Here is an 8,569-nt window from a genome sequence, read left to right on the forward strand (position 1 = left end):
GAATTCGGACGACGATCATGCTAGCATGTAGGTTTTAGTGCTGGTGTGAGCTCCTCAAGATGGGATTAGTGTAGGAGTAGAGTCTTAGCTCTGAACATCATTTGTTTCTTTTGGGACAGGGTAGTTTCCCACCTATAGCTTTTTGTGTGGTTTCTTTACAGGAATCACAGAGAGTTGGTTGGACTTAGGAGGTCTTGCTTCAGGCCGATGGGCCAGCTGATTCTCAGTTTTGAGGGATGGTGTTGCGGACACTTCACCTTTACTTTCAGTCTGTACATATTGCCTTCGGGCGCTACACTTTTCTTTCCGTCACTGGAGGTTACTCGTGACGAGGTTGTTACTTACAGCGGGGGCTGTATTATATATTGTACATTAGTTCTGTTGCTTGTCGCTTTTGGGTTTGATTTAATTCAGTCTTGTCTTAGTTATTATCGAAAAAAAATATTCACGTTTTTCCGCATTAAGTTTACTTTTGGTTACTAAAGTGACGCCACCGAAATCGGGGTGTTACATTGTTGGCAGAAGAAGCCAACTGATGAGAGTTAATTGGTTATAGCGTGATTTCTGAGTGTGTATATTATGGTCGAACTGTTAGTGTGAGAGCATGACGATACCTATCAGGTCGTTCATCTAGCGATTGAGTTAGGATTTGGATTTCGGTGCCTAGCACACTAGCATGAGCGTGATATTTAGGTTATTTGAAGCTTGATTGCTAGATAGTTAAGTGTTGCTTTTGTCTTGTATGTCACCTTCGAGGTGAATTTGTTTGACGTTTCCCAGGTTTTGGGATGCATGCTGACGCTACTTTTGAGTTTGGAGAAAAAGTGAGGGAATGGTATTCCCGAACCTTCTCTGACTTCGAGTTTCGAGGACGAAACTCCGTTTTAGGAGGGTAGTATTGTAAGACCCGAAATTTAATAGACCGCTTATTTACTTATTTCCTTTAATTTACGACAACGCGTATTATTAATTAATTAATTGTGATTGAATATTATTCATGCTAGACGGCGGGAAATACCTTAAGGAATATTTTCCTTATAGTTAATTAATTGTGTGTTTATATTTATTATTTTTATATTATTTTCTTAACTCGAATCTAATCGCGATTCGGGGAAATTAATTAAGTCATAATTAATTTCAATATTTTGATTTTATAGGGTTTTATTTAAATAAAAGAATAAACTTAAATTATTTTTGTGTGTACTATTTTATTTTAATCTTAGAAATTTCTACTCTTTATTTATCTATTTCTTTTATGAGGAGATAACCTGCTCTAACATGTCACATTTGTTATTAACATGTGATAGCCTATCAAGTATCACAGAATATTCCTTATTCCAATTCTCCCTCAACCACACCTTTTTCTCATTCTTATCCATCCACCTCTTCATCTCTCATCCTCACCATACATTTAAATTTTCTGATCACACTCTCTCCACGTGGGTCCCACCCCACCCAATCAGAATTCAACTTAGTCTCTCTCACCCATTCACTCCCTCATTCACGCTCTCTCTCCCTCACTCTCGACATCTCTCTTTCTCTCTTCTCCCTCACTACCTTCTTCTTCATTCTCCTCTGAAACCCTAGACCAAACACAACCCCATCTCCTTTCCTTCTTGGCCGCCGCCACCCAAGGCCAAGCCGCCACCACCGCGAGCCTCTTCCTCTCACGCGCATGCTGCCACCTCCATGTCTCCTTCACGCGAACACGCCGCCACCATGGGCAACAACCGCCGCCTCTCCCCCTTCGTTCTCTCTGGCCAGCCGCGAGCACCATCGCGTCTTCATCACCATCAGACGGCCATGAACGCGCCGCCAAAGCCACCACCACAAAACCCTAAAACCGCCATCTTTCTTCCCCGATCTCCGGCGAACCACTGAGTTTTTGGAGAAACCGACACCGTCGTTGGACTCCCCTTGATGTCCGCAACAAAACCCCCCAATCAATTTGAGGTTTCGCCGCCGAGCTCCGCCGGAGGCGATTCCCGGCGAGTCATCAACCTGCAACTACTCGTTTCTCCCTCCTCAGACCTCCGTTGACGATAAAACCACCACCATCGTGCTCCACTCCAAGAGGAGGTCACGACCATCCTCTCCTTTTGTCTCCGGCGACATCGCCGCTGCCAGCCACCGTCAACCACCGTCTTTTCCGGCGAGGGCTCGCCGGAGGACTTACTCAGTTCAGAACCAGAAAGCCCTTTCTCTCCTCTGCTCGATTTGATGATCAATTTTCGGTAAGGAACTATAATTTCTTCCAATTTTGGTGTGCCCCTTTCAAAACCCTAATTCTAATCCTCTTATTCATCTGCTGAGTCCTTGCTTGAACTGTGCCAGTGTTTTTCAACATTGATGGTCCTCAGAGGAAGGCAAAAGCTGCTGTTAGAGAAAATGAAGAAGCAAATTCAGAACCTTAGCCATGAGGCTTAAGGTAGAAAAGGAAATATTTTTCTGTTTTGGGTATTGTTTTAATTCTTGTAGGGGCTGAAAATGTTTTTGAAAATGTAAGGGCATTTGAGATTGTTAATCTCTAGTTAGTTTTGTTGTTTATGTATTGATTATCTCTGGATGAGCATGGGTTTGATATTAGATTAGGAAAAGTTTATGCTGCTTCTGTCTTGAGATTATAGTAGCTTCTGTTATGTACAATATCTAGGTTTAATGACCGAATTTGAAGAAGTAATATTCATAAGAATTGTAGCATTTTCTGTTAGCAAACTTTTACCGCTGGTTTCATGTCATTATGATTTCTCTAGCTCAGGTTATATGCATTTTAGTGAGCACGGGTTAAGCTGTCCCGTTTCTCACGAACTGCTGTAGTATTTGATTTTTCCTGATATTTGTACTTTGAATTTGAACTTGGAAATTTATGAGGATTTACAAAACCGGTAGATGAAGCCAGGATAAAAATATTAGATTTTTCGGAGTTTATTTGATGTATTTAAAAATTAGCTAAAGTCGTTGTACAGTTGATGTTCGTTTTGACAAAATCAGTTATTTCAAGTGAAAGTAGTTGTTTTGGAAAAAGATGAGAAAACCTTTTATTTTAATTGATATTGCAATGCTTTGGAGTAGGAAAACATATTTGAAATTTACTTACGTATGTTGTTTATTCGTTTATGAAAATCAAGAACGTTTGAATCTTTAAGCCCATTTATTCGTTAAAAAGCGATTGCGAAAAGTTTTGAAAGTAGAACAAGTTTTTGGAGGGTTAGAGAATAAGTGTTCAAATATTACCTCTTTGTTAATGGATGTTTAGGAATTACATGATTGGATAGAGATAGGGCAATTAAGTTTGGATTTTTGAGTGAGGAATTAGACTTTGAAAGGTATTAATTAGAATGTATTAAGTTGTGATGACAATCTTGATGTTGGAAGATATGACTTAGGTTTGAATCTTGAATTTCAAGAAGTTTATGAGCTTTTCTATAAATACTTGATTTTAGAAGGTCTAGATTTGAAACTTTGGAAGTTCGAGGACTTAGAAGTAATTAAGGGTTTAATTGAGGACTAGAACCCGTTTCTTAGAGATTGAGGACCTATCTATAAGTTTGGGATTTTTGTAGAATCAAAGTGGAGTTTCAAAGAGACTAAGGTTTAGTGTCTAACGAGATATCACGAGTTTAGGTTTAAGAGAAATGATTCGATCGTTTTGAAGGAGCTTATGAGTATTGAATAAGTACATAATCATTAGATAAGAAGAGTTGTTTGTCTTGGAAGTTAACTATGGTTTATGGATTACTTGATAAGAGTTAGTGGATTTGATAAGAATTGATAATGATACAACGTTGGCTTGAGGAATAGATTGTGAGAGCGAGTTGAGACATTAAGTCGTTGTAAGTGACTCGATAAGTAAGTATTCTTTATTTGCTCTTTCTATTTTGGCAAGCATTGTTATTGTTTTGTTGTCATTATGATGACTTGTCTTAATTTCGGTGATTGACCCTAATGGTTTATAACCATTGCGAATATTCAGTTTAACTTGTGTTTTCTTCGAGTCATTTGCTTGAGGTTGTAGCTCTAGACTTAAGTAGTAAGTAGCGCGATTAGTGATTTCGTTAAGTATGCTTATGAAAGGTACGAAGAACGGAAGCACCTTGCATCGAAGCTACACGATGGAATAAAGCGAGTCTACACGGCAAAGCAAAGATGTGATTGGATTGGAGTTGTAGCTTAGTAAGGGAGTTGGCTAAGGTTAGGGCAACTTACTTACTAGCTATTGATTTATAGGCATCGATAAATTCGACTTGAATATTGCTTGATGTTGAACATTACATTGAATATTGTTTATCGCTTTATGGGAAAATGTTTTCTGGAGGCTTCGACCGAGTGAACTGATACGAGACGTGTGTCTCCGTTTTCTGAGAGACTTCGACCGTTTACTGGTTTCTGTCTTATGATATTCGCACTGAGTTATTGATGCATTGCTCTTTAGAGCTTATTATTGTTGAATTGATATCGAACTGTGCGTATTGACGCGATTGCGGAGTGTGAGACATTTGAATTGATCCTTAGTGTCGAAATAATGACCCTAGGCAGGTTCTGACGGGGGTCTAAGACCTAGCCCTTCTTTTGAACGCTTAGACTTTTCCCGGGGATTATATTTGGGGGATTCGGGAAACTTTGATTAGTTAGAACATGGAACTTGATAATTCATGAAACTTAGATTTTGACAATAAACATCATAATTGAATTAACTCAACTTGAAACGCTTTAATTAATTAATGATGACCTTAGGGAAACTTAGGAAATGGAAATGATTGTGAAATACGGGAATAAGTCGACAAGCCATGATTTGAGCAAAAAACTGAGCGTGGGTCCTTCGCGCTCGTTGAGTCGTTTGCTTGACCGTCACGTGGATGAGTCAACATGACTAATAAGGGAAATAAGTGCTTCCTTGCACTTCTTGAATAATTTGGTGAACGCCACGGGGGTGATCCACTGTGACGAGAGGAGGTCACCGAGTACTCTAGTACTCTTCTGTTGGGGTTTATGTCGTCAGGGTCGACATTAAACACTTGGGCTTTTATATTGGGATTTGTAGTCAAAACACGTACGTGCGGAACGATTCGATGTTTGGCTAACCATATTTCATCATGAATACATTCGAGGTTGGGACGACCGAAAGATCGAGCCTCGATGGAGTTGGGACGGCTTCGGTCGGCTTCACGAAGGTTGGGACGGTCGAAAGACTAGGCCTTCATCGAAGAACACCTAGAGTGTATCTTCGACATAGCGGGCGGAAATGGTTCAACCTAGGGTGGTTAGAATTGATCCGACTATGCATGGGTTGTAAGCGACACCCGAGCGGAAAAGGTTACACACTAGGTCAGTGGTGACTGACTCGATGGTGCCCATCCCAATTGAACTATCCGGATCATTTTGAATTGCATTGCAAGCATACATGCACCCTAACTGGAATTGTGTGATATCGTCGATTGAATTGTTGATTAGAGCCTTGATAACATGCTAAGTATACCTTATGATAGGCAACTGAGAACCTATATAAGTATATACCCCCCTTATCGCATGTTGTTTGTATATCTATTGTATTCTGTAAGTTGACCTTAGCGCCTTGGCTTTGTTTGTATGTTTGTGTTTGGGCGGTCGCCTGCTGCCAGACAACGAAAGCTTGCGATGTGAGCAGATGCTACTCCATGTGGAAGAACTATAAAAGACTCGAGGAATAGAGTCGGGTGTAAGGCTAGAACCTTTGGGTAGAAAAGCTTACCGTTATTGGTTTAAGCTTGCAGGATCATTTTATGAGTTGTATTTGAGGTTTTGGGTAGATTCCGGTGCATTGCTTTCCTATGGTTACCCAGTTTGGAAAACATAGGGAGTATATCGGATCTATGGAGTCAGTACATAGTGGGTCCGTTGTTGGATCTTATTTTATTTGTCATGTCTTTTATGTTGTGCCTTGGTCAAGGTCAGATGTAAATTATTTACGGTTGGGAGTATGCATTACATGTTTTACAAATGCTTCGAAAAAGAAAAAAAAATACTCGCATTTATAAATCTCTTAAAAAAAAAATACTGCATATTTACTTTAACAGGTTACCTAAGTGACTCATGGAAATCGGGGTGTTACAGGTTTCCTCGGTTTTTATTCAGTACAACTGAAATTTAATAGTAAAATTAATCAATGCTTTTCTTCTTGGATTGTTCTTTTAACAGAGACCAAAAGGCTCAATGAAATCCTTTGCTTTTGGCTAATGTGGCCATTAGCTATTTACATAAGTTCTTCTAAACAGAGCTTTTATCTACTTTCTGCAATTTTAGCTTCCTTGCACTTTTTGATAGACATAGAACAATACTAAATTCAACTTGCTGCTACCAAGGTGCAGTCATTGTTATCAGACTCGGACCGGACCGGCCGGTTCGACCGGTTGAACCGCGAATCAGATCCCTGACCAGTTCGAGTCGAGTATCGGATCGGCCATGCAATCGGCCCGTTGTGAACCGGAAAGAACCAGCCGGTTCGGTCAAAAAACCGGTGACCCGGAACTACGGTTGGACCGGTAAATTTTTTTATAAAAAAACTTCAAAACATATTTGATTTTTTTTGAAAAAAATAAAAGAAAGAATTGTCTAAAAAATGTTACAATGCCAAAACGGAAATACTGATACAAATTTTCAATTCAGATATCATGCTTTTCCACATTATCAAAAACCAATTCACAACTTAAAACTAAATTTAATAAGCAAAACCAAATCCAATCTTCATGCCATTTGCTCTACTCTTTTGCTATCCCATCCTTAGATTTCCTGGTGCCAGACCATACATTAGTAATTATACTCCATAGCTTGAAAAAGCAGCATCCCTAAATCCAGCAACGATTCAAAACCACCGTAACACCATCATTTGATGAAACAATCAACAGGGAAATCAATCTATTTTTCCTTCTTCAACATCATTTGATGGCCCTGTAACACCATCGCTAGCATCCCATCGGCGGAGCTCACCATCGTTGTCGCCATGATCGCAGCCTCGCAGAGATTCAACGGCGCCACCGTCAAGCTCCGCGAGATTCGCCCTTCAGGTCCTCGATTTGGTATGCTACCACCATGGAGCCATCATGGCTGCTCATGTTTGAAAGGGAAATATCTATTAACATACTGGAATCAATGAATCAACTATTAAGTTGATGGAAACATAAAAAATTCAGAGAGATTTAGAATTGACAGAGGAGACAGCGAACAACGTTGGCCACTTACTTTTTGAGTGTGTGACGGCTGCTGTGTGAGGGGGAGAGAATTCTAGGGTTGTGTTATTACTTTTTGAGTGTGTGACGGCTGCTGTGTGAGGGAGAGAGAATTCTAGGGTTGTGTTATGTTTTAGGCAGTTGTAAGGGAATTCTAGTGAGTTTTTATTTATTTATTTTAGTGTATTGGTCCAAGCCCAGCTTAATTTTTCTTTCTCTCAGCCCGACTTAGTATGTGATAAAGCTTCATGTTTTTTTTTGTACAGGCCCAGCTTTATGTTATGAATTTTTTAAATTTTTTTAATGTCAACCGAGTCAAACGATTTAACCATGACCCAGTGGTTGAACCAATGACCCATTGACCCAATGCCCTGACTGAGTCGATCTCTGGGTCGAGTCTGATAACACTGGTTGCAGTATATACCATAGTCCCACATGAATCCACTATTATTTATTTTCTCTCTATATTAGATCTATGGTTGCTCATGATTCATGAGTTTCTATTTTTATTCATTTATTTTGAAGGAATGGCCAAAAGTTTCATTAGACGAGACTGTGCAAAACGCCATAAAATCATGGGAGATGGAGCTTTCACACAAAACCCGCTTGAAGGATTTCAGAACCATAAATCCTGAAAAGTTCAAGCTCTTTGTTAATGGTAATTAATTAACCACATGTTGTCTCAGATTATTTGATTTTTTTTCATGAGTTAATTTAGTACATTTTACTCGGACTACTTTGATTGTCCTCTATATTTACATGATTTTGGATATCATAGGATCAAAGTTTCAGAACTCTTTGAGGTTCTGCTTTTTTCAATAAGAGATCACAAAAGACAAAGAGAACCTCCTCAATTTTTAATTTCTTTATGAATAAGAGTACAACCTCCTTAATATTTTAATTTCTTTAATTCAGAGTTGGAAGTTGATATTTGTTTACATAAGCTCTTCTAAATGCTTTGAAAAGTTTCAATGGTGGTGGCGAGGAGGTGTCAACTGGGGTTCTCTGGGTTTGTAGTGTTTTTCAGGGTCTTCTGCAGCGGTTTTGTGCCGGCAGTGGCAGAGTTGGGTCCTTCAGGTGTCGTCGCGCGGTTGTAGGGGTGGTTTTAGGTGTCTTCGCTTGATGGTCGATGTATGTGCTGTTTTGCGTCTCCTCCAATATGGTTGTGGCTCTACTTTTGTTGGGTTAATGTGACTTTTGTCACGCCTAGGTCCCCGGTAGTTGCCCTTCTCGTAGGTATTTATTTGGTATGGAATGATCCTTCTAGGGTCGGCTTTGTAATATTGGAGGATTATGCACACCTTAGTGTGTGTTGTGTGTACTATCGATTATTATATATAACATCATATATCTTTTGTTTTCAAAAA

The 8,569-nt window shown here is 39.5% G+C and overlaps 1 long non-coding RNA gene across 2 annotated transcripts; it reads left to right on the forward strand.

Annotated features, from left to right (window-relative positions):
• The first annotated feature begins 1,295 nt into the window (after positions 1 to 1,295).
• On the forward strand, positions 1,296 to 7,742 carry LOC130711943 (uncharacterized). 2 transcript variants are annotated; one of them, XR_009010841.1, is made up of 3 exons: positions 1,476 to 2,234; positions 2,335 to 4,191; positions 7,728 to 7,742. It is a non-coding gene; the product is annotated as an uncharacterized LOC130711943 (long non-coding RNA). The 2 variants fall into 2 exon arrangements; XR_009010840.1 differs by lacking the exon at positions 7,728 to 7,742 and having other exon boundaries at positions 1,296 to 2,234; positions 2,335 to 2,700.
• Positions 7,743 to 8,569: the final 827 nt, after the last annotated feature.

This window comes from Lotus japonicus, chromosome 4 (assembly GCF_012489685.1).
Source record: "Lotus japonicus ecotype B-129 chromosome 4, LjGifu_v1.2".
Lineage (NCBI taxonomy): Eukaryota > Viridiplantae > Streptophyta > Magnoliopsida > Fabales > Fabaceae > Lotus > Lotus japonicus.